The sequence below is a fragment of the Schistocerca cancellata genome, chromosome 11 (assembly GCF_023864275.1).
Source record: "Schistocerca cancellata isolate TAMUIC-IGC-003103 chromosome 11, iqSchCanc2.1, whole genome shotgun sequence".
Classification (NCBI taxonomy): domain Eukaryota; kingdom Metazoa; phylum Arthropoda; class Insecta; order Orthoptera; family Acrididae; genus Schistocerca; species Schistocerca cancellata.
Genome location: NC_064636.1, coordinates 95,801,949 through 95,829,223, shown reverse-complemented (window position 1 = coordinate 95,829,223; position 27,275 = coordinate 95,801,949). Strand labels below are relative to the sequence as shown.

The 27,275-nt window shown below is 41.5% G+C and overlaps 1 protein-coding gene across 1 annotated transcript in view; it reads right to left on the bottom strand.

Moving 5' to 3' along the window:
- The window catches only part of LOC126108679 (ankyrin-1-like), a 65,432-nt gene extending 38,545 nt beyond the window's left edge, over positions 1 to 26,887 (bottom strand). The window contains exon 1 of the mRNA XM_049913989.1: positions 26,792 to 26,887. The gene's annotated coding sequence lies outside the window, so the exon portion shown is untranslated. The remainder of the gene's footprint in view (positions 1 to 26,791) is intronic.
- Positions 26,888 to 27,275: the final 388 nt, after the last annotated feature.

Genomic DNA, 27,275 nt, shown 5'->3' with positions numbered 1-27,275 from the left:
GTGTGTGTGTGTGTGTGTGTAGGGGGGGGGGGGGGGGTTGTAGTTACACTCACCGGACGAGAGGGCTCCCATGAAAAGTGAGTCATGGTAGGGCAATGAAACAATGTTGAAACATTGTGAGGTTGTGAGGACATGGGGAAGAGTAACAGTAAACAAACCATTAAATATCGCATTTTAATTTCCACATGAGAGGGTAAACGTTGTTAATTGCGTTCAGTGTTTACATTCCACGTTACGAACTTCGGTCAGTGTGGAGGCGGTGTGCATCGGCGGCAGCCTCGAACCTCCCCTGGACACGCGCGGCCCCGCCTCTCCCCTGCCTGCGGCGCCACGGGCAGTGCTGACGCGGCCCGCGCCACAGGCAGAGTTGAGGCGCGCCGAGTCACAGCTTCCTGGGCGCTACGGACGTGCGTACACGCACAGCTGTCTTTCCGCCCTGTTCTTCTCGTAGCTGTTCAGTGGTCTGACTGTGTAGTTCCAGAGTGCACGTTGCTGTGTTCGCTCTCTGCAGAATCCCACTTACATTCCTGTAATTTCGTCAGTTTACTTGTTTCCTACGTGAGAAACGTCACGTCGCCGTGGTTGCACAGAAAGAAATCCTGGATATGCGCACTAAGAGCGACAGTGAGTGTGGATTATCTGACGTTGCTAACAGTGATGGGTCTTCAACAGAATCTCGAAGCTGTAGTCCTCAGCCATTAACGTCAGAGGGGAGAGCGAGAGTTAAAGTCAGCAGTTCCTCTGAATCCGAGGAATCAGAAAGCGACAGTGAAACGGTTCAGAAAAATGCGCACTTACGTGACACATCTGACTGGAAAGAAACCAATTTCCAGCCATTAAACCATTGCTTCAATGACGAGTTCAGGACACAAATACCAGATACTGACCCAAACATTCTTTCATTTTTTGTGATATTTATGTCTCAAGAACTTTCAATTTATTGCAGACGAAACAAATTCGTTTTTACGTTTACACCAGAAAAAATACTACAGCCGGTGTGGCCGTGCGGTTCTAGGCGCTTCAGTCTGGAACCGCGTGACCGCTACGGTCGCAGGTTCGAATCCTGCCTCGGGCATGGATGTGTGTGATGTCCTTAGGTTAGTTAGGTTTAAGTAGTTCTAAGTTCTACGGGTCTGATGACCACAGATGTTAAGTCCAATAGTGCTCAGAGCCATTTGAACCATTTTTTTGTGAATTCTCGACTGTCAAAATGGAAAGACACTGGATTTGAGGAAATGTATCGTTTTGTTGCTGTTTGCCTTCTAATGGCGCAAGTTAAGAAGTTAAAATTAACTGATTATTGGTCCAGAGATACACTTTTGTGAACACACCAGTTTTCAGCGAAATTATGTCCCGAGACCGTTTTTGTCTACTTCTGAGAATCTTACACTTCAGTGATAACTCTGCGAGTGCTGGAAGCGACAGTCTATTGAAAATTAGGGCTAGTGTTGGCAAAGTTCGTAAGACATTTCGTAATTCATGTCACCCACATCACAAGATTTGTATAGACGAAAGTCCATTGCTGTTCGAAGGACGAATATCTTCTAAGCAAGTTACTCCAACCAAGCGAAGTAGATTCGGAACAAAGACATTCGGACTGTGTAACTATCACAGTGGGTGTATTTTATATTTGGAACAGGGTCACATTCTGTATGTCAGTGACTGGCTGGTACCGCAGCCGGGCCTGCTCCTCTGGCTTCACATCATGGAACAGCCGCGTGTGGCACTGTTCGTGAGAACAGGCGTAACATGCCAAAACTGGAGACGAAATTAAAACGAGGAGAAACTGAGTTTAGGTCCACTGACAAGGTCCTTGCTATCAAGTGGTGCGATACGAGAGACGTGTACATGTTGACCACAAGTCACACAACACGAATGGTTGGAACAGAGAAGACTGACAAATACTGACGAAAAAATAGAGAAACCGCAATGTATTGTAGGGAACAATTCGAGTATGGGTGCAGCTGACCGTTGTGACATGTAACTCAGCTCAGTGGAATCAGCGCGTAGGACTGAAATGGTATAAGAAGTATTTTTTTCACATTCTCGACTTGTGCATTCTAAATGTTCATGCTCTCCACCGGTGGTAACAGGGCGAAAACTGGCACCCGTAGTGTCACCTTTCTCTCGTAAGGGTGATTGTAGAAAAATATGCTACAGAGCGGAGGAAAGCTTGTAGGGGAAGGTACTGCGATGACGAGAATCCTCTGCGATTCACACGGAGACATTTCCCGGCTGTTGAGAGTGAACATTCGCAGGAAAGTACGCTAATGCGCAGATGCGTGGTTTGCACGAAACAGTAAGTGCGCCGGAAACAAATAGAGACCGACGCAAAAGTTGCGACGCTCCATTACGCGTTGCACCCTGGTTTGAGACTAATCATACAAAGAAGCATTACTCATCATTGGGAACTAAATCTGAGAAAATTTATTCACACTTCAGAATTAATCACTAAAAAAAACGCAAAAATGTAAGAAATATAAACCTATTTTTATGTCCGCCAAAGCCCGGTAGATGCAACAAGTGTACAATTATTTAAACGATGCCTGACTTCTTCATATGTAGCAGTTTACTGGCGAATGAACGGACTTGGTGATTGAGATGGCACAATATCTGTACTGTGGGAAATGTAATTACGCCGAGTACTTTGCGCCAGTATAACAAAACCCTTCATTAATCTGCATACGGTACATTTAAATTATTAACATGTAACATGGGCACATTCTTTCATCCTGAACAGTACAAATGTATATCACACTATCTACTTGTACAAAACATGTTTTCCATAACTGATTTAAACGCCTTCGATCAACGAGAAACAACACGCCAAAGTCAAAACTGTTTTCTCAGTGCGATTTTTCTTGCTACTTTGCCTCTGTTGTCAGTCAATACTGAAAATTAAACTCTTTGTTCTGGGGAGGATGGGGGGCTTAAAATTTGTTGTTCGAATGAGAATGGCTTTGAATAATTAATAGAAAACGGTATTTGAAAAAGGAGTGTGTAATACACCCTGCTTTCATCTTGTCATGAAAATCAACATATTTTCGACTAATTTGTGGATTATTGGAAAATAGTAGGGGAATAAAAATTTTTATTCCTTATCTTTGTGCAGTCAATCTATTGCACTCTAAATTTCATTTTCATCGTGCGTTCACACTACTAGACATGCTAACCCGAAGTTTACATTGTTTTCGGGCCTGATTTTCACGCCCAACTTTCTTTCCAGTTGTACAGCTTGGTATGATCTATGGAGCAGTTTTTTTAGGAAAATCTGAATGAAAATGCCGCATTTCTGACGTTTTTACGAAATCTTCAATTCTGTGCTTAATTCATTCAGTACTGAAAAGTGCTTTGGAAATGTAACTTTGTATTTAAGAACCTTTTGTTGTTAGGTTACTACATGCCAAGTTTCACGTTCGTCATAGCATGAGTTCAGGAGATGCAAGAAGCCAAACTGAAATTTTTTCGGGTGCCTAATTTTTTGGCCGATTTACCTACAATTTTCCGGCTGAATATGGTTCTTAGGAGAACGCATAAAGTTGTACAAGATGGCCGGCCAAATTTTATTTCTTTACAAAAACGATTTCCCGAGATATTACAGCTCAAAGTAGGCACAATTTCACGCTGGCTCTGCGCGGGCCGATCCGGTGAAAGAGCTGCGTGCGTTAGATCCAGTACGTCTGGGAGCTTAACAGTCTTTTCATTTCTGGGGCCAAATAACTTCACTCGGCTCCAGGTCAGTTCTGTTGGGTTCATACTGTAATGGTACAGTAGCAAATGCAGCATTTGTAGGCTGCGCGCGATGCTGTGAAAATGAGTGTTATTCATGTTTCTACGACACACATCTGTGGCATAGAACAACGGAGACCGTGCAAATAAGGAGTATTTAGCTTTTCATTTTTGCACAGAATAATTAAATCGTTATGTTTTCCTAATTTGTTAACTGTCTTTCATAAAATATCGATAGTTGAGAATTTATAATTGAAATGAAATTTCGCGTGCAATATGCACTTAAAAATAAGAAGTTGTGCATTATTCATAAAAAATGATGAATTTTACAAATACGAGATGCAGGTAATTCAAATTGAACGAGACAAACCTACCCGAGGCAGTACTTTAACCAGTGAACCATGTATTGCAATAAATAACCAAGCCATTACGTTCCGCTGTACATTCACTTTTAGTTACGTTGTAGCTATATGTGACAGTCCCTCGGAACTCTTCAAAGCCGATTATCTCTGTGAATTTATGACAAACAGCAAGAACAGCCAATTTATCGGCACTTCTTACCCGTGTTCCACGCGCGCGTCTCACCACGCAACAGGAAGCGGCCTCGGCCATTTTCGTACAGCGCGGCAGTAGAAGCACAACGATGCAGGGGCCGTGACTGAACACGATGTCTGAAATAGAAACTACGTAGCTGAAGCGTGGTTAAGAGAAACGTTGGTGGCTGTTAATGCGTTTGAATATCTTCATGGGCGTTGCCGTTGGTGGGGAGGCTTGCGTGCCTCAGTGATACAGACGGGTGTACCGTAGGTGCAACCACAACGGAGGGGTATCTGTTGAGAGGCCAGACAAACGTGTGGTTCCTGAGGAGGGGCAGCAGCCTTTTCAGTAGTTGCAGGGGCAACAGTCTGGATGATTGACTGATCTCTCCTTGTAACACTAACCAAAACGGCCTCGCTGTGCTGGTACTGCGAACGGCTGAAAGCAAGGGGAAACTACGGCCGTAATTTTTCCCGAGGACAAGCAGCTTTACTGTATGGTTAAATGATGATGGCGTCCTCTTGGGTAAAATATTCCGGAGGTAAAATAGTCCCCCATTCGGATCTCCGGGCGGGGACTACTCAAGAGGACGTCGTTATCACGAGAAAGAAAACTGGCGTTCTACGGATCGGAGCATGGAATGTCAAATCCCTTAATCGGGCAGATAGAAAATTTAAAAAGGGAAATGGATAGGTTAAAGTTAGATATAGTGGGAATTAGGGAAGTTCGGTGGCAGGAGGAACAAGACTTTCGGTCAGGTGAATACAGGGTTATAAATACAAAATCAAATAGGGGTAATGCAGGAGTAGGTTTAATAATGAATAAAAAAAATAGGAGTGCGGGTAAGCTACTACAAACAGCATAGTGAACGCATTATTGTGGCCAAGATAGACACGTAGCCCATGACTACTACAGTAGTACAACTTTATATGCCAACTAGCTCTGCGGATGAAGAAATTGAAATGTATGATGAGAAAAGAAATTATTCAGGTAGGGAAGGGAGACGAAAATTTAATAGTCATGCGTGACTGGAATTCGAGAGTAGGAAAAGGGAGAGAAGGAAACATAGTAGGTGAATATGGATTGGGGGAAAGAAATGAAAGAGGAAGCCATCTGGTAGAATTTTGCACAGAGCATAACTTAATCATAGCTAACACTTGGTTCAAGAATCGTGAAAGAAGGTTGTGTACATGGAAGAATCCTGGAGATACTAGAAGGTATCAGATAGATTATATAATGGTAAGACAGATTTAGGAACCAGGTATTAAATTGTAAGACATTTCCAGGGGCAGATGTGGACTCTGACCACAATCTATTGGTTATGAGCTGTAGATTAAAACTGAAGAAACTGCAAAAAGGTGAGAATTTAAGGAGATGGGACCTGGATAAACTGAAAGAACCAGAGGTTGTACAGAGTTTCAGGGAGAGCATAGGGGAACAATTGTCACAAATGGGGGAAAGAAATACAGTAGAAGAAGAATGGGTAGCTCTGAGGAATGAAGTAGTGAAGGCAGCAGAGGATCAAGTAGGAAAAAAGACGAGGGCTAGTAGAAATCCTTGGGTAACAGAAGAAATATTGAATTTAATTGATGAAAGGAGAAAATACAAAAATGCAGTAAATGAAGCAGGCAAAAAGGAATACAAACGTCTCAAAAATGAGATCGACAGGAAGTGCAAAACTGCTAAGCAGGGATGCCTAGAGGACAAATGTAATGATGTAGAGGCTTATCTCATGAGGGGTAAGATAGATACTGCTTACAGGGAAAAAGAGAACCACTTGTATGAATATCAAGAGCTCTGATGGAAATCCAGTTCTAAGCAAAGAAGGGAAAGCAGAAAGGTGGAAGGAGTATATAGAGGGTCTATACAAGGGCGATGTACTTGAGGACAATATTTTGGAAATGGAAGAGCATGTACATGAAGATGAAATGGGAGATACAATACTGCGTGAAGAGTTTGACAGAGCACTGAAAGACCTGAGTCGAAACAAGGCCCTGGGAATAGACAACATTTCATTAGAACTACTGACGGCCTTGGGAGAGCCTGTCCTGCCAAAAATCTACCATCTGGTGAGCAAGATGTATGACATAGGTGAAATACCCTCAGACTTCAAGAAGAATGTAACAATTCCAATCGCAAAGAAAGCGGGTGTCGACATGCGTGAAAATTACCGAACTATCAGTTTAATAAGTCACGGCTGCAAAATACTAATGCGAATTCTTTACAGACGAATGGAAAAGCTGGTAGAAGCCGACCTCGGGGAAGATCAGTTTGGATTCCGTAGAAGTGGTGGAGCACGTGAGGCAATACTGATGCTACGACTTATCTTAGAAAATAGATTAAGGAAAGGCAAGTCTACGTTTCTAGCATTTGTAGAAACGTAGGTTTCTGGCATTTGTAGACTTAGAGAAAGCTTTTGACAATGTTGACTGGAATACTCTTTCAAATTCTAAAGGTGGCAGGGGTAAAATACAGGGAGCGAAAAGCTATTTACAATTCGTACAGAAACCAGATGGCAGTTATAAGAGTCCAGGGGCATAAAGGGAAGCAGTAGTTGGGAAGGGAGTGAGACAGGGTTGTAGCCCCTCCCCGATGTTATTCAATCTGTATATTGAGCAAGCAGTAAAGGGAACAAAAGAAAAATTCGGAGTAGGTATTAAAATCCATGGAGAAGAAATAAAAACATTGACGTTCGCCGATGACATTGTAATTCTGTCAGGGACAGCAAAGGACTTGGAAGAGCAGTTGAACGGAATGAACAGTGTCTTGAAAGGAGGATATAATATGAACATGAACAAAAGCAAAAAGAGGATAATGGATTGTTGTGGAATTAAGTCGGGTGATGCTGAGGGTATTAGTTTAGGAAATGACACAGTAGTAAAGGAGTTTTGCTATTTGGGGAGAAAAATAACTGATGACGGTAGAAGTAGAGAGGATATAAAATGTAGACTGGCAATGGAAAGGAAAGCGTTTATTAAGAAGAGAAATTTAACGTAGAGTATTGATTTATAAAAGTGTCAGGAAGTCGTTTCTGAAAGTATTTGTATGGAGTGTAGCCATGTATGGAAGTGAAACACGGACGATAAATAGTTTGGACAAGAAGAGAATAGAAGCTTTCGAAATGTGGTGCTACAGAAGAATGCTGAAGATTAGATGGGTAGATCACATAACTAATGAAGTATTGAATAGAATTGGGGAGAAGTGGAGTTGGTGGTACAACGTGACTAGAAGAAGGGATCGGTTGGTAGGACATGTTCTGATGCATCAAGGAATCACCAATTTGGCATTGGAGGGCAGCGTGGAGGGTAAAAATCGTAGAGGGAGACCAAGATATGAATACACTAAGCAGATTCAGAAGGATGTAGACTGCAGTAGGTACTGGGAGATGAAGAAGCTTGCACAGTATAAAGTAGCATGGAGAGCTGCATCAGACCAGTCTCAGGACTGAACACCACAAGAAGAACAACAACAACAACAGTAATAAGATATCTAATAAATAAGTAAGACCTACTTCCAAGAGCGTAACAACACCAGCGTAGATATTCAAACCTGCACACTGCGGAATAAAAGACGGAAAGTGTATCGTTCAAGTTTGGGAAGAAGAATTTCCAGAATTTCGACTATTTCCAGGAAATGTATACAAAGCAATGTGTAACTTTGGTGTTGGTAAAGGTGGAGAGGGATTTTCGATTTCACACGGCGGCATAACCGACGCCAGCTGTTATTTTAACAGTGTCAACCACAAACCAAGGCGCTTAACATCGGTTCAAACCACACTGATGGGAAGTCTCTACAAGGTGGACACCGTGACAGCAGACAAGGTATGTCGTAGTTGAATGCTAATTTCAAAATTTCTGATTTTCAGGGTGATAATAGACCTGCTTAGGCAATTACAAAAACGCTGTTAATATAGCTTCTTTATCGTTTACAGATAACTAGTCTGAGCTTACATTCGCATTTCACACAATTAAACAACAACATAGCTCTCACTGCAATGTTAAAGTGTCTTCTCAGTTATTCCCGAATTCGACAAGTGCAAGTAAAATCACGAGTGGAAAAACAAAATGTGAGGCATTAATTGACGCTTCCAACAAAGGTAGCCTAATCAAAAGTTATCCAATTTATGTAAGCTGCTTCCATGCGCAAGCACAGAATTCTCGATTTCTATGAGGACTCTGGCCGATCTGCAATGCCTGGGCAGAGCTTGAAAAGGATTCCAAAACACAAGGTGAGTTTGTCCCAGGTTTCCAAGTTTTACTGTAGACAATGCAAACGCATACTGTGGGAAAAAGAACTCTACGTTCATTTAAAAAAGAAAAATCGTGGGAGATTGAAATCAAATGGCTGCGCACATATACTCCATACTGATTTAAATGTGGTACGAACGCTGTATCAACAGATACTGAAATGTTAGTAATTACGACTTTCAACTATTTCTCAAATTCATCTAAAAGGTTATCCAAGTTGAAAGAGTTCTTTCAATTTGTTGATACAGAATACAATGCTTTGTCAAGATATGTACCTACAAGGTGGTTAAGCCTAAAGCCTGCCATAGAAAGTGTGTTGAAAAATCTTCCTGCAATCATGCCATACTTTCCTAGTGTAGATGATTGCCCCAGCTTTACCAAAAACAACTTGATGGGTGTGAGTAGTTCAGGAATACAACTTCTTTTAGTGGAATTATATGTTCAATTTTCCTTGCACTTGTTGTTGTGGTCTTCAGTCCTGAGACTGCTTTGATGCAGCTCTCCATGCTACTCTATCCTGTGCAAGCTTCTTCATCTCCCAGTACCTACTGCAACCTACATCCTTCTGAATCTGCTTAGTGTATTCATCTCTTGGTCTCCCTCTACGATTTTTACCCTCCACGCTGCCCTCCAGTACTAAATTGGTGATCCCTTGATGCCTCAGAACATGTCCTACCAACCGATCCCTTCTTCTAGTCAAGTTGTGCCACAAACTTCTCTTCTCCCAATCCTATTCAATACCTCCTCATTAGTTACGTGATCTACCCACCTTATCTTCAGCATTCTTCTGTAGCACCACATTTAGAAAGCCTCTATTCTCTTCCTGTCCAAACTATTTATCGTCCATGCTTCACTTCCATACATGGCTACACTCCATACAAATACATTCAGAAACGACTTCGTGACACTTAAATCTATACTCGATGTTAACAAATTTCTCTTCTTCAGAAACGCTTTCCTTGCCATTGCCAGTCTACATTTTATATCCTCTCTACTTCGACCATCATCAGTTATTTTGCTCCCCAAATAGCGAAACTCCTTTACTACTTTTAGTGTCATTTCCTAATCTAATTCCTCAGCATCACCCGATTTAATTAGACTACATTCCATTATCCTCGTTTTGCTTTTGTTGATGTAGTGGTGTGGAAATGTTGGGAATTTGGATCTCACGGGGAGCGTGCAAGAGATAAGTCCCTGCAGACGCACCATCCTCTGTGCCCGCGGTGGCTCAGATGGATAGAGCGTCTGCCATGTAAGCAGGAGATCCCTGGTTCGAGTCCCGGTTGGGGCACACACATTTTCAACATGTCCCCAATGAAGTAAATCAACGCCTGTTTGCAGCTAGGGTGTCCATTTAATTATCATTTCATTTGTTGATGTTCATCTTATATCCTCCTTTCAAGACACTGTCCATTCCGTTCAACTGCTCTTTCAAGTCCTTTGCTGTCTCCTGACGTATTTACAATGTCAATGGCGAACCTCCGTGGACTTTAATACCTACCCTTAACTTTTCTTTTGTTTCCTTTACTGCTTGCTCAATACACAGATGGAATAGCATCGGGGAGAGGCTACAACCCTGTCTCACTCCCTTCCCAACCACTGCTTCTCTTTAGTGTCCCTTGACTCTTAGAACTGCCATCTGGTTTCTATACAAATTGTAAATAGCCTTTCGCTCCCTGTATTTTACCCCTGCCACCTTCAGAATATGAAAGAGAGTATTCAAGTCGACATTGTCAAAAGCTTTCTCTAAGTCCACAAATGCTAGAAACGTAGGCTTGCCTTTCCTTAATCTTTCTTCTAAGATAAGTCGTAAGGTCAGTGTTGCGTCACGTGTTCCAACATTTCTACGGAATCCAAACTGATCTTCCCCGAGGTCGGCTTCTACCAGTTTTCCCATTCCTCTGTAAACAATTCGCGTTAGTATTTTGCAGCTGTGACTTATTAAACTGAAATGACAAAAAAAAAAATGAAACAAAAACTGTCAATTTGTGAAATATACCGTGTGACGTAGAAAATAAAAACGGAGGTAGAACATAGGATAAATGATCTTTTTTTGTTATAAGGTGCAACAGTTGCTAGACAAATTGGAGGACCAGATCCCGGATGAAAGAAACGCGACTGGAAAAATGCAGACATATACAGGGTGAGTCACCTAACATTACCGCTGGATATATTTCGTAAACCACATCAAATACTGACGAATCGATTCCACAGACCGAACTTGAGGTGAGGGGCTAGTGTAATTGGTTAATACAAACCATAAAAAATGCACGGAAGTATGTTTCTAACACAAACCTAAGTTTTTCTAAATGGAACCACGTTAGGTTTTGTTAGCACATCTGAACATATAAACAAATACGTAATCAGTGCCGTTTGTTGCATCATCCGGAGATATTGTAACCTAAAGTTGACGGTGAGTACCACTCCTCCGCTGTTTGATCGTGTGTATCGCAGAGCACCGAATTACGTAGGGATCCAAAGGGAACTGTGATGGACCTTAGGTACAGAAGAGACTGGAACAGCACATTACGTCCACATGCTAACACCTTTTTATTGGTCTTTTTCACTGACGCACATGTACAATACCATGAGGGGCGAGGTACACGTACACACGTGCTTTCCGTTTTCAATTAATGGGTGGAATAGAGTGTGTCCCGACATGTCAGGCCAATAGATGTTCAATGTGGTGGCCATCATTTGCTGCACACAATTGCAATCTCTGGCGTAATGAATGTCGTACACGCCGCAGTACATCTGGTGTAATGTCGCCGCAGGCTGCCGCAATACGTTGTTTCATATCCTCTGGGGTTGTAGGCACATCACGGTACACATTCTACTTTAACGTACCCCACAGAAAGAAGTCCAGAGGTGTAAGATCAGCAGAACGGGCTGGCCAATTTATGCGTCCTCCACGTCCTATGAAACGCCCGTCGGACATCCTGTCAAGGGTCAGCCTAGTGTTAATTGCGGAATGTGCAGGTGCACCATCATGCTGATACCACATACGTCGACGCGTTTCCAGTGGGACATTTTCTAGCAACGTTGGCAGATCATTCTGTAGAAACGCGATGTATGTTGCAGCTGTTGGTTACAACACGCAACTGAACGTCGGAGGTTTCAAGCGTCAAATTTAGGTTACAATATCTCCGGATGTAATTAACATTTTACAATGCAACAATCGGCACTGATTACGTATTTGTTTATATGTTCGGATGTGCTAACAAAACTAACGTGGTTCCATTTAAAAAAACGTAGGTTTGTGTTAAAAACATTCTTTCGTGTATATTTGTGTGGTTTGTATTAAACAATTACACTAGCCCCTCTCCTCACGTTCGGTCTGTGGAATCGGTTCGTCAGTATTTGATGTGGTTTACTAAATATATCCAGCGGTAACGTTAGGTGACTCACCCTGTATATGAAGTATGTGTGAAATATTTAAATAAATAGTTCGTTTTTTATGAGTAACGTTCTGTCCTTAATGGATTGTGTATCACTTGGAAGAACCCTGTGTTTCAAAATATTTTGAAATTAGACGAATCACTTGGCATTGTTGATATCCTAGGTGTAGATAATACGTATTCAGGGATCGCTATGGTTTCCAATTTCTTTTGGGGGGAGGGAACGAGAACTTGAGAGCAAAGTTGGCTGCCGTGATTTTAAGACAGCATTGTCTCATGGAAATTGTTGAGATTTGCACGCTCAGCTGAAAAGTACTCCTCTTCGTTGTGTTGCGTGTGTTCTGAAGAAAATGTGCAAAAAAACAATTATTTTAAAAAGTGTCGGTTTCGATACATCTGTTCCCATTTTTCCTAACTGGAATCTGGGGGCACCAAGTCCATTCTGCGCTCCGTCGTCGCGTCAGCCTCGCTGCCGCACACTCCTCTCCCCCGCGGCAACAGATACTTTTTTTCCGCGGGTGTGGCCGCACTGCGCCAGCTGCCCGGGGAAGTCCCGGCCTCTGTGGAGCCTGGGCTGGCCGCGGTGGGCTGCCGCTCGCTCTCTCTCTCTCTCTCTCTCTCTCTCTCTCGCAGTGGCTGTGTGTCTCCTCAGTGTTTCGGCCTTGCAGCCGGAGTATTTGCTTCCGCGCCTCTCAGCAAAACCGTAACCACACCCGAGTATTCTGGCTTTTGAGTTTATATCCCGAAGGAGGATTCCGACGTAGAAGCCGGTTGAGCTACCCGCTCACGCCTTGTGACAATACCTTAAACGAATGTACATATCCGAGTTTCATCTATAGTGCCTCTCGAAAATAAAATGTCAGCTATGTTTTACAACAGTATAAGCAACCCTGCCGTGTTCACGATTCATTGTTAAGTTACCTCGTTTATACAGAAGATATACAAGCACAATGTGTGAGACACTAATGAAAAACTTATGAAATCGTCATTTATTCTGATTTTTTCCACGACACACGAGTTGGTAGGCGCTACAAACAGACCTGTAGTAAAAACGTTCGTACTAATTTACATGTGTAAATGTCCAACTGTTTCCAGCCATTAGATTACAGTCGTTTTCAACGAAACGAATTTTAAACAGGAAATAAAATAGCTTCATACATCGAAAATACAGCTGAGCTTAAACTTTTTTAAACATGCACATTAGAAAAGATAAATATTCCCCTCTTGCAACTGAAAGGAGAAACTATAAGATAAAAAAATTTTATTTGAAAGAACAAGCATCTTCAAATGGTTCAAATGGCTCTGAGCACTATGGGACTTAACATCTATGGTCATCAGTCCCCTACAACTTAGAACTACTTAAACCTAACTAACCTAAGGACATCACACAACACCCAGCCATCACGAGGCAGAGAAAATTCCTGACCCCGCCGGGAATCGAACCCGGGAACCCGGGCGTGGGAAGCGAGAACGCTACCGCACGACCACGAGATGCGGGCAAAACAAGTATCTCTTGCCTCTTTTTCTGTCCCCCACCCCTCCTCCAGCGTGTACAATCGCAAGATATTTCATTAACATTCAGTGCTCCTCACACCATAGTCAACCAAGATACTTAAAGAAGAGCACCAATATGTTCACAGTTTCTTGCAAAAGCAACCCAGTACAAACATAACTTCCTCAGATTTGCAAATAAGATAAAGAAGCACGAATTCTGTTGCTTCTGGTCCATGAAGTTGTTTTTGTATGTCAATCCCTAAAACAGGTGGAAATTTAAGTTCAGGAGTACACTATTTGTTAAGAAGTGTAATGAATTGCACAATTAATTGATTGCAGAAATTTCTCAGAACAATGTGTGTTGGTCAACTACCGCCAATAGTTTCACATTTTCCTGTGTCATGGAGGGAGACACCACCATTACGTTTCTGCCTGCAACAGATCTGGCGTTCGCCGTGCCTAGATGACGTGACGTCACCAACAAGCGCCGAGGCCTTCCTTTGTTTGAGTCGGTGTTGCCGCGACCAGGCAAGTGGATGTTTGGGACACCCGCCACTGGCCGTCTCACGTATTTTTTTTTTTTTTTTTCCACAATGCGCTTGTCCGTGACGTTCATAAAGGTACAAATATTTTGCTAATCTATTTTGATATTCTGTTGCAAAAACGTTCTCGTCCCTTACATTCTCGCATCACCTTCGCATGATTAACTAGTGATAGACTCCTTGGTGCCGAGTATAAGCAACTTTATTTCTCCACAATTTTTCGGCAACCGGACAGCCGATAACTGAAAACTATCCTCTCACGATTTAGCACCTTCCGACTACAGGTGTTCATGAAATATGCCTTATGGCGAAGGCTTCATGTCCTACAAAACATACTGTAGTTTGTAACCCGTAACACAAGATTCACACGTCATTTTTAACTTATTTTTCTTAAGCCTTTTGTGAAATATTGTGTTTCCAATATTACTGTTACCGTGAATGACCGAAATTGGAGAATGTCGACTTTCTCCGGTGAATGTCAACAGATACCAAATACGTCGGTGAAAGGTCGAATATTTCATTACACTGTTGTACATTCGGACCCTCTTCGGTGTGTGTGTGTGTGTGTGTGTGTGTGTGTGTGTTTGTGTGTCGACAGTCACATATGTTCTGGTGGAAGTCCAAAACAGAAGAGTCAAACAAACAAGCGACTGGCTCTCTCCCGCCAAGTCCTTTGTTCTGCTCGGAGTCAATCAGCTTTGTCAGTCTTACACAAGGTTTGATAACGCCAGCAACGTTTTCTTAATTTATACTAAATGGATACTGCAGTAAATCGTGATCTTTTTCATGTAAAGTTAAATGCATTAATTGCGGGTGATGGAGAAGACACCCTGTTTTCATTTTTCTCAAGAAAAGTTTTCTAGAACGCTTTCTGAAGTGGTTTCCGCTAAAATTAAATGCAACACACCTTTGGATCGCTAACTATTAAAACGTTTTGGTGTTTTAAAAATTAATGATGAAGAGAAGTTGATTGTAGCATTAAAACCAGGGGAAACGAACATACAGTATTATCTTACCAATGAAGAATTGTACAGTATAGTCTAGTATATGAAACTCATGTCAGAATAGGCCACCGAAGAAGAACACACATGCTTAAAGAGTTGCAAGTTAAATACAAAAATATTACGTATGGACTTGTAATGTTGTATTTAAATTTATGCAAACAGCGTCAAATGAAACGCAGTGCACCTAAGAAAGGTATTGTTGTGAAGCCAATGGTTAGTTCTGAATTAAACTCAAGATGTCAAGTTGATCTGATAGATCTGCAGTCAAACAGAGATGGCGAATATATGTTCATAATGGTGTGTCAAGATCATTTAACTAAGTTTGTCCAGCTACGACCTTTGAAAAGTAAAAGAGCTGAAGAAGTAGCGCATCACGTTCTTTGAATATTTTTAACATTTGGTGCACCAGCAATATTGCAGTCAGATAATGGTAGAGAGTTTAGTAATCAAGTCATAACCGAAATATGCGCTATGTGGACAGATATTAAAACAGTTCATGGAAAGCCTCGTCACAGTCGAACAAGCCATTCAGGATATACAGAATACGCTAACTGCATAGACGAACGATAACGACACAAATAAATGGTCAGATGGTTTATCCTTTGTTCAATTTGCCAAGAACACTACATACCACGAAGGAATACGCCAAAGTCCTTATGAAGCCATGTATGGCGTTAAAACAAAAAGAGGCATAGCATCGTCTTTTTTGCCTGGCGAACACATAGCAAATATTGAAACTGAAGAACTCTAAGAAATTGCCAATACTTCTGAAACCGAAAGATAGCTTGAAGAAGCTGTTAATGCTTATAAAAAAAACTTGAGCTGTCGTCATACCGAAAACCACATTCCAAAGAAAAATGTTGAAGAGAACCTACAACGTCTTCACATCAAATTCTGTCTGAAAAACACGAGTTGACTTCTACAAAAAGAGAGACAGCGAGAGAAAATCATCTACTGCAAGCAACAAAGGTGTTACGAACCTCATAAAAACACCTCACAAAAACAATTTCCATCCTGCTTAAATTGGTGATAATGTACGAATACGAGTCCCTGATGTCGACCGTGGTCGTACAGATAGCCAAAATGTGTTCGCGGTTGTTGTGGGAATAGAAGACTCCGACTTCTATAAACTGGCAAATAAAAATGGTACCTTCATGCAGCTTTACACATGTAATCAGTTCGTAATTTGTAAACAGAAGACAAGGCTATACAAGGCGTCGTTGCAAAAGGAAGAGTTCCACAAAAAAATGCAGTTGTAAAAGCAAGGGGCTCTTGTGCGATTGCAAGTGTCATAACAGTTCAAGTTGTTGCAATAAATAAGATATGAATCATATAATTAAGTAATTTTTTATAAATATTATTTTCTTATGTAGAATGTACTGTGTATTTTAAGTTCTTGGTCATTCCTTTCAGAAAGAGGCGAAAAAGTTACGTCACACTTGTGACGTTTTATAGCGACTGAATTACGGAGAAGAAAATATAAATCTCCAACACGTTCAACTTTCACCATTAGTGCATGGTGAATGTCAACATTTACCGGTTTAAGTCAGAATATTTCGGACATACACTAAGCGACTACGTGAATGTTGACATTCACCAGTGAAAGTCGACATTCTCCAGATTTCGGTGTTTCACTGTAACAGCACCACCACCAGATATCCGGCAATTGCTTCCGAAGTCTACAATGATACACTCGTAATGTGCGTTCACTGTCGCAGTCGAAAGCATGCTACGATTGCCCTCACATTTACTACTTGACAGTAGCGTGAGTTGGCTGCTACAACTACCAATGAAGAGAACCACAACATTCAGCTCCGTCTCCAAATTGCCATTAACGTTGATATCATTACCAAGATAGACATAACGCTATCACTCACACCACAGGCAATGAACAGACTTTAACAATGTACGGTAAAAGATTACTGAGTTAAGCGGGACAAAAATTTAAAATGTGGTGGGAGACTGGAATACGGTAGCAGGTATAAAAAGAGAAAATACTAAGAAAATATAGACTTAGGGGGAAGGGATGAAAGGGGAATGCATCTGATAGAAGTCTGCACAGACCATAATGTAATGACCGCAAACACTTTGCTCGATAACCTTGAAACAATAATACATACTTGGAACAGAAAAAAATTGTTTAAATGGCTGAGCACTATGGGACTTAACATCTGAGGTCATCAGTCCCCTAGAACTTAGAACTACTTAAACCCAACCTAAGGACATCACACACATCCATGCCCTAGGCAGGATTCGAACCTGCGACCGTAGCAGTCGCGCGGTTCCGGAATGAAGTGCCTAGAACCGCTTGGCAGCCGCGGTCGGCCTTGGAACAGAGTTTTCGAACCAGATTTTAAACTGTAAGCCATTTCCTGGTACAGACGCACACAGACGATAATTTATTGGTTACAGACTGCAGTTTACAACTACGCAAAGTGATAGTAAACGGAATCAGATTAAGGACGTGGAACCTGAATAAGTTAAGGCGCAGAGTTTTTCATTAATGTTACAGGCAACGGCTGATTGAAACAGAGGAAGGAATCGATTACAATCCGAACAGATATCTTCACTGAGACAATAAGTGGTCACTGCAGCAGAGAATGTCAATCGGAAAAAGGTACAGTTTAAATCTTTGGATGAAACACGAATGTTTAATTTAACAGACAAAAAATATAAAAACGTAGCAAATAAAGCAGACCATGGGGAACAGAGATGTCTAAAAATACGCTGACAGAGTCGAAAATCGCAAAAGCGATTTTGCAGTTGGAAAACTTGGGTGGCGACATTAAATAAGAAAAAAAAACTTTGCTCTAAGGAGAAGCAACTGCCGAAAGCTCATTTGGGTACCCAGAACTAAGTAAATAAGAAACGGATATATGGCGGAAGGAGTATGTAGAGAGGAGGGGGGGAGGGGCTATACGAACTGATATGAACGCAATGTTAGATTCCTGTAAAATGTCTGAACACGAGAGACAATACTGATCCTACCACTTAGCTAATTAGATAGGCTGAAGAAAGGCAAACCTGTGTTTATAGCATTTGCATATTTAGAGACAGGTTTTGACAAAATTAAGACACTCTTTGAAGCTCCGGAGGTATCAGTGGTAAAAAACAGGGACGCAAGATTATCTACAGCTTGTAAAGAAACCAAACTCCAATGACTTTGAAGGGAAGCAGTTATTGAGAAAGCAGGAGTAGAGAGGATACAAAATGCACACTGTCAGTAGCAAGAAAAGCGTTTCTGAAAAAGAACATTTGTCCACATCGAATAAATTTTAATGGTTGAGTGGTATTTCATAATGGAATCTGTGTGGAGCGTAGCCTCTTCCAGCTATGCAAGTGAAACATGGACGATGAACAGTTCTGTCAAGAAGACAATGGACGCTTTCTAAACGTGATAATAAATAAGAATGCTGAAGATTAGATACGAAGATCGTATAACTAAAGAAGAGTTACTGAAATAGAGGAAGAAGAGGATATTATGGTACAACTTGTCTACAAGAGGAGTAGGTTGACAGGGCATATTGTGAAGCATCAAGGAACCGTCAGTTTGGTAATGGAGGCTTAATTGTAGGGAAAGACCAAGGCTTGCGAATGGTAAGCAGATTAGAATGGATGTAGGATGAAGTAATTACGTGGCGATGAAGAGGCCTGCAGAGGATAGACTACTGTGGAACACTATCAACACACAGACGAATTGTTTTTCTTATTAATGAAGCCAAACAGCAAATAACATCACTTTTCATTAGTAGGTCAGTTGCGTATTTATTGCCAGAATATTTGTTTAATGTAGCCCCTAGCACATATACTTGTGATGTATTTGTGTATATATCTCTGTTAGTTTCTGCAAACGGCCTTAGGTTAGGGAAAAGTTATGACTAACGCAGTTTTCTTATGGCGACTGTCAGCAAATATGAAGGTTATTACAGTGTGTATACGTGCACAACGAAAAAGAATTCCCAGATTTTCCGGTAAAAAATAAACTTTCTCCCGGGTGAAAATACACTTTTTCCGTGTTAACTGACATTACACTATTCCTCAAAACTGTAAAACTTATCAATCCTTTGAATGGTTGTGGTTTTATACACCGGCGTGGAATTTCCCGGCACTTTAGGAAACGAAATTCAGGGGAAAAAACACGTATTGGAAAGATGGCTGATGCGCAGCAAAATGTACACTGTATATTTTCGTGTTACAAAAGTATCAATTCGAATGTCACCAAACACGGCATGTTACTTTCTGAAGCATTGAAATTGAGATTGCAATGCGCTTTTCAAAGCCGGTCATAGCTCATGTCACGTGATCTCGCTAGTCGATGTAGTGGATATTCAGAGCAGAGGACACGATGTAGACAGCCAACAGGAACATTACTGTCAAGTAGCGCGAACACACAAAAACACGAAACGCTCATGGTTTAAATTAACATACATAGTGTTGCTACAAGAAAAGGAAAGCTTTCACCTATTAGTGTCTAAGATTAATAAACTGCAAGAGAAGTTAAACTTTTACATATGTTTATTTACTTTTTTTCTTTTTTTTTTGCGCGTATCACTTTTAAGATACACTACACAAACGGGCCAGTAAAATTTGTAACAACGACATAAATGTCCTATCTTCTGGGCTCGAAATTATTCTGAATGGTCGTCCTGAAAGGGTTGATTTTTAAATGAGATCAAATGCTCCGTGATTTAAGAAATCCATCGTACATTCTCGCACATACATAATCTTGCGTAAAAGGAAATTTACTATGAAGTAACGCTTTTCAAACAATCATCCGCATTATTTTCCCGCGACCTGTTAAGATAAAGGATCGTCTCAGCAGTTGCCAGAGAGCGACAGGTAAGAGGCGTCACCGCACTTGCGCAGCTACGACGACGCAGGAAGCCGGAATGTTCGTATGTATAAAACATTGAAAGATCTTACACTATGTCATAAAAGAAAAAAAGACACTAGAGAATACTCCAAGAGCATGGGAATTTCGTGCACCATACTAAAATGCATAATTCGGCTTAAAGTCCACATTTGCATGTCCTGATTCGGATGAAAATTTTTTGGAGTACCGGTACTGTATTCTCATGTTTGGTTCTTTATTATGGCATAATGCCAAAAGTGCTAGAAGATGAAAATGTGCACTTGAAATTCAGCGAAAAGTTAAAACTAGCTAATAATGTGGAAATATACACTTTGTTTCAAATAAGTTGACTGCCTCTGCGGAAAAGGTTAATAAAGCCAAATTTCTTTAGCAAACCGACAAAAGTAACTTCATTGTTCTGCAAGGCGATTAATGGTTGACTGTCAGAAAGGTGAAAACAAAATAATCTGAAAGTAGTAAATTTTAGCCTTCCGTAATTATGTGAATATTTTCACTTGATAGCTCCCGGGCACAGAAAAAATCCGTTTTGTTTTCATTTGACGCGAGAGCAATAGACGAAGAGCGAACAGCAAAATCACTAAAACGTAAACATGAGCCACGTGGAGACTACCCACCTCTCCACCACAACTCAAGACTGCTCTGTGCATAGCCCCCCGTATCTACGATATTTCCGAACCGGGGTAATACAAGAGTGTTTTTTTCATATTTTCAAAAAATTTTGATTTTGTAGCGCAGATCTTTCTGAAGGGTCTGATCCATAAAACACATGTTCGAGGAAATGTGAGACATGTTATTTGGTCAGCAGTGTGCCAAAGTGCAGTGCCACGCCTCTTCACACAGCATTTTTCTGTCGCTCGTCACAGTATTTCGCTCTGTGAAATTCGAACGTGGGATATTGTGTAATGGAAGCCATCAAACTATATTCAAGACAGTGGAAATTAAAATGTCCTGCGCTGTCTCACCTGCTACATGAGAAAACGACATGTCGCTGTCTAGTACTGAAAAAGCTGTTAATAGTAACAAGACTGGTGTGGTTTCTCTATCTGATTACGCGTATTTTGTCACTGTCTGCTACACGAAGTAGGCCTGCCTAATATTGGAGCAGTTTTTACACACACCAAATAAACAAGATATTTTGGCATTTTTTTATAACACCAAATAATATAATTCAAGAAATACCAATATCAAATTCGTTATTCGGCCACCTACAAGCAAAACGTTTTTGTGTTAGGAAACAGTTACACATTTCAATCACACTCTCCAGTTTCTCAAGCATGAAATCGAAAAGTAGTAGTACGAAACTTGATATATATTTTGTAGTCATATTTTTCCGTAATATGTGTGATGTCCCCGTTTCTTCTCCTTCCTCGTCCGAACAAACAACCTTGTTATCACTTATTTTGTAACTATTCCTGACAGTGTCAAAAATTATTCTCCGGTTAACTCCACTAACACTACCGCAATCACCGGTTTAGTTATCCCACGTTTATTCTCCGGTCAGGCGTTATTACGTATTCGTACAACGCGTTTTCCGCGCTACTACCAGAATACAGCTTTAGCGGCTGCTATCCGGGGACTGTACGACTGGCCCTTACTAGTGTTAACAGTCTGGCCAAAACTTTCCTGTCAAAATTTCCTTTTCATGGATACACCGACAAGATAATAAGTAATCTTTCTTACCTCTTATTCCTGTTACTCGTTTATTTCCACTCTGGCAGTCTCAGCCTATGGATTTCGCTAGTAATTGTAACAACGCTGATCATTCGCAATCCTAGTCAACCATATAAACAGCGATTGGCATTCACCCGTTCGGCTTTGTTCCGCCCAGCTTGTGTAGCCCTGTCCCCTTTTGTCTGCAGGCAAGTTTATTTCCAGACGCGACGGGGATTCCCCTGGCATACACATCACGTACGCTACGCACGCATACAAAAATTCAACTTATGATTCACTCAGAAATCGACTTTCAATTTGTTCAAAAATGTTCAAATCCTACAGTGATGCGTTTCAAAATCATATGAAGACTCGATAGACCAACGTGCGCTGGATGCTAGGCGCTTTGAGAAACGATGTCTTTTTCGTCAAGAATACGAATTTTACCCCCCCCCCCCCAAATTGCTGCCCGGGACAGATACCTTGGTTTGCCACTCGTCCCCTAGACCCGGGCCTGTTACGCATGCGTGAATGTGCCAGCTTAGGCGCGTCAGTGATATTTTTCCGGGCAGCACCTGGCTGCTTGCTGCTATTGCTCATACAGCTAACTGCCACACTTCTGTAATCAGAAACGCGAGAAGGTACTGCTCATACGCGGCTCAACTGCGCTTGAGCTCACTCGCAACTGCTCAAAAGAATTTAATGTAAGCAGTTGTGACGTCACGCTCATCGGTGGCAATGTGTTGTCATGAGGTCTTCCTAAAGCCTTTCACAGATTTTGCTATTGGCAGACGCTTGTATGAGCACTGTGTTTTTATGTTGTACATGGCGCATTTCCTTCGCAACTCTAGTGTTATTTCCGTTTTCTATTCTCTCGTTCACGTTTTATTGCTGCAGTATTATTCTGCAGTAGCGAGATACAGCAATAGCCTTTGTTAGAGCGTTGGTTCTTACCAATCTAAGTTATAAAAATTTAACTGAAAACTAAAACAATGAAAAATTCCCGGAATTCTAAAATATTTCGGGGTTTTCCCCGGATGAAAAAATTCCCGGATTTTTCCCTGATCTCCCAGGTCGTATATACACACACTGGTTAGTAACCATTTTGGCCACTCTGCCATTTGTAGCATTTTCCGTAAGACGTGTATTCCTTCATGAAACAACAAACAATGAATGGTTACGTATTATCCATCACTTTCGAATGCACTGGCAGTACACAGACATTTTTTTCTTATTGTTTATTTTTTTGTTTACACGTCAAGATCCGTAGGGCCAAACTGAGGAGCAAATCTCCAAGGTCATGCAGCCTGTCAGTACATGAAATTACAACATAAAAGTGATGACAAAAATAAAATGTTAAACGCGAAAAAGTCAATCCATAAAGTCAATCAACAATACAACAAAAATCACCTTAATTTTTCAAGGAAATCTTCGACAGAATAGAAGGACTGGACCAATGAGGAAACACTTCAATTTCGATTTGAAAGCGCGTGATGTACTACTAAGATTTTTGAATTCGAGCGGTAGCTTATTGAAAATGGATGCAGCAGTATACTGCACACCTTCCTCCACAAGAGTTAAAGAAGTCCGATCCAAATGCAGGTTTGATTTCTACAGAGTATGAACTGAGTGAAAGCTGCGACATAAGCACATATTCACATTAATTTTTTTTCTTTACAATTTTAATATTCTTTGCGGTATTTGGTGTGGACCACAATTTGTCTTCTATCACTACCGGTGGATATTTTGCCAAAAATTGAATCAAGAGTCGTAACTACCGTGTGTTCAATTTATGTCTCTTATTTGATTTATCTACACGTTGGCAACCTAACGAAGTATATGCTGAAACTGAAGTCTGTTCCCTGTGTGTGTGTGTGTGTGTGTGTGTGTGTGTGTGTGTGTGTAGTAAGGGTGCGTTGTAGGACGTTGAATGTGAATGTAGTATTTGCCAGAGCGTAGGTAAGAGGTTTCATGTTGAGCTGATTTTCGATTTTTTGTTTAAATATTTTTGGAAGGTTCTTGAGTTTCTCCCGGCGTATTTGATAATCAAAATATCCACGGGTATGCTGCCGGTCTATAGTGTCCAACGGGCACAATATTTCGGCGATCAAACATGTCGCCATCATCAGGTGAACTGACGGACTGAGCTCCTGTGAACGTGCCGGCACGGAGATCCGTACGCTATGGCTGCTCAGAGGGAACTGGCCAGTTGTTTGATCGCCGAAATATTGTGCCCGTTGGACACTATAGACCGGCAGCATACCCGTGGATATTTTGATTTTTGGAAGGGTTCATGTAAGAGTAGGGACAAAGGGATTGGGCGTTAGTATTCTGATAATAATCATCATCCTTTGAAATGTTATTCTACTATTGTATCTACTAATGTAAGTAGTGAATTACATGAACTCCACAAAACACTTAAACCAAAACTGAAATCAGCTGAACACCAAACTTTTCAACCACTCTGACAATTATTGCATTCACTTCTAACTTTCTATACCTCTCACCGAACAGAAGTAAACAAACGTTAGTTTTCAGCATATAATTCGTCAGGTTGGCAGCATGTACATAAACGAAAGAAGAGGAGACATGAATTGAACACACTGCAGTGACGACCTTAAATTACAGCTTTTGGTAAAATGTCAACAGCTACTGACAGGAGAAAAAAGAGTGAACACAAAAATGTGTTGACCAGGTGAGAAGAAACGCAGATTTGCGCCAAAAACTATTTAACTGTAAGTAATTACCTTTTCACACAAAAATACGATTAACTTTTATAATCTACAATCGTCACATATCAAAACAAACTGAATCATTCTACATTCCACCAAAGATGCCTTAAAGCAAAGGGCAAGACGCGTCTTTGGCAAATAAAGTACACTGCAGCAAGAAAAAAAGATTCATTACTTACCAAAGGAAACGATCAACAGCTGTACATACTTAGCAAATTACATCGTATGACATACCATCAAATTAGTTTCTGTTTAGCTTCTGTAGGTCAATTTAGAGTATCGTAAATATTAAAGTGTTCCATGTCACTGCAATTCTCATTTGACTTGTTATCAAATGCCGTTTAAAAAATTAAATCGATCCATGCTGAAAAACTGTAGTTACCTTCACATCTCGATAGGTAAATAAATTTTGGATATTTATCATGCGACCAAATAATGGACTCATTAGAAGTTATCATTCGCAAAAAAAAGGAAGTTTCGATTTCTTGAACCGTTTAGGAAATCTGGGGCCGATAACAGCCACGTGGTTGAGGAGGAGCAGGGCCAAGTGTGTGCCGCGTGGCGGGCGACCCGCCGACGAACCACCGAGTATCTCGAGAACGCTGATAGCTACCGCTCTGCTCTCAACTTTAGAAACAATTTCGGTATGTTGACTGTATTTCATACGCAATAACGTACTACCTAAAATTAATTATACGCAAAGCCCACGCAAATGCCTTTTCACCTGTGAAAGCTCATTAAAAATTCGTGTAATGGTTTACGTAAATACGATGGAGCACGCAACCACGACGAATAACGAAAAGAAATTCAGTTCTTTATCGACAAAAGGCATCAGGCCATAAGACGCAGAAGAATAAAATTATTTCACCGAACCTTTTCCTTTAAATCCGATGGTGTTTCATACCTACCGCCGCGTCTACGCCAGAGCGCTTCGGCGAAAGTTCGTGCGGCCCGGGGTTGTGTGAGTGACGTCACGCTCAGAGCGTTATGTGATTGGCGGCGCGGTAGCGGTTCGTGTGCAAAGAGCGACGCACGTTGCAACCGAGGCCAGCCCCGCGGGTTTTTTGCTGGGAACGGGCCTCACACAAGTTTCTGCACATGCGCAACTGGCGTGACATTTTATTCCCTACCGGCCAAACACATGGGGTTTGATGAACAATTATTTGTTACGTCAATGCCACCACTTGGTAGCACCCGGCAGCAAATTTATCTACGTTCGCCATAAATCCCGCTAGCGGCAGCATAGACCACAGATGCACACTATACATAGTAAAATCAGATCCGACATCAGCGTATGTTATACTGAGGGGGGGGGGGGGGAATTTATTTTCTGACATTCTGAACGAGATGTTTTAAAATTTATCGTACAGTAATACATTTGTGGGGCTGAGAACCATGAAGCACCTAATCGTCGATTGTTAGACAGTAGCATTTATTCATGCTTCTGACATCTGTTGGGTCAGTTTATGTGTACTGAAGGGCCACATTGTACCTATATCTGAACACTCACTGAGAGCTGTCACTGGTTTCTCTGATGTTCACTTAAATATAGGGGGTCGAAGACTAATTGCTCTTGGCGCTTACAGCTCTTAGCGCCTCACTTGTCTTCTAGTTAAGTCACCTTGTCGGCAAATGGTACCAACTGAATTTAATCATTTACGCAAAGGGCTGTATATATCTGGAGTTGGCTGTCTACTGTGAAGAAATCGGCTCTCTAGTGGAGTAGCAACATGAACTCTATTGAACGTGTATTAAGTGGTAACAGAAAAGAAAATTACCTGGAAAAGTTGGCCGCAAAGAATTTACGGCATTCAATACGAAATCCGTTGTCACAGAAAGTGACGAAATCAAGCGTGACTACAAGCCAACAGGGAAGTGTACAATAACCGTAAGTTTTTAAGTGGATGCAACGTAATAACGCCCGATTTTCGGCCCAGAAGTTTTATTAGTTAACTAACAACAAATGAATTATGAACATTGCCGAAAAAAATACAAAACCACGAAAAGTTACACAAAACACGCGAAACGGAGGGTAGTGGAAGCTCAAACATTATTCCGTTCTTACCATAAAGTACTTAATTATGGGCAAAACAACAAAATTATTTCTTCCTTTTTGCAGAGAAGTGACGCCTATTATTACTATTATTATTATTATGGACAGCTGCTGATGAATGTGTTGATGAGCATAGCTGTTACATAGCAGACGTTATTAATTTCGAGCTATCACATTTATCTAAATTTAAAAATTTGTGAACACCCAGAACGTATACCTGCGAGGGACTACAGGCACATCGAAACAATGTCCGACGGAATGTGGCGCTATTTTCCGTTCGTTCCACATTATCCTAATGTAAGCTTTCAGCTATCAGATGACTGTAGCATTACGACAAATAACAAGCAGCGAATTATTAACCACCGGACATTCGCCATTCGTTTGTTGGCAACAATTCTATTTTATATAATTAAAGTACGACAATGGATTAGGAGCAGGTCTGCCGTGAGTTAGGCGACAAGCCAGACAAAAGCGTGCAGAACAACACCCACAGCTCCCTGAAACTCCAGCACAGGCCAGCTGCCCGCCTTACCTTCCCCTGGAACTCTCGCGGAGAAGAGATGCTCTGGCGGCGCACTGCTCCCCCTACACGGCTGCTGCGTCACGACTGGGCCGCACCGACAGCCGGGGCGCGCGGCTGCCCCCACCCAGCTCTGACGTCACGGGGCGGCGTTGCCAGCTCGGCCCGCGGCAGGCGAGGGAACGGCTGCAGCAGGCACTGCCTCCATCCCTCCCCCTCGTACCGCGCTCTACAGCTGGCAGCACACACCCCTTCGCATGGCGTTTCAAAAACCGACTTTCTTATATCGACTTCCCGATACCGCTTCTGGGTGGTTATATACAGCCTTAAAAATCTATTTTTGGAAACCGCTTCTAGTTGCCTGTTTTCCAATTCCGCAATCGATTTTCGCTTCCATGTGGTTTTGAAACATGCTTCGGCTGAGAGGTTTCTTCTTATTTTTAAAAACTTTCAGGTAATATGGACGGAGTGACTTTTTGTACAGTGAAGGACAAGT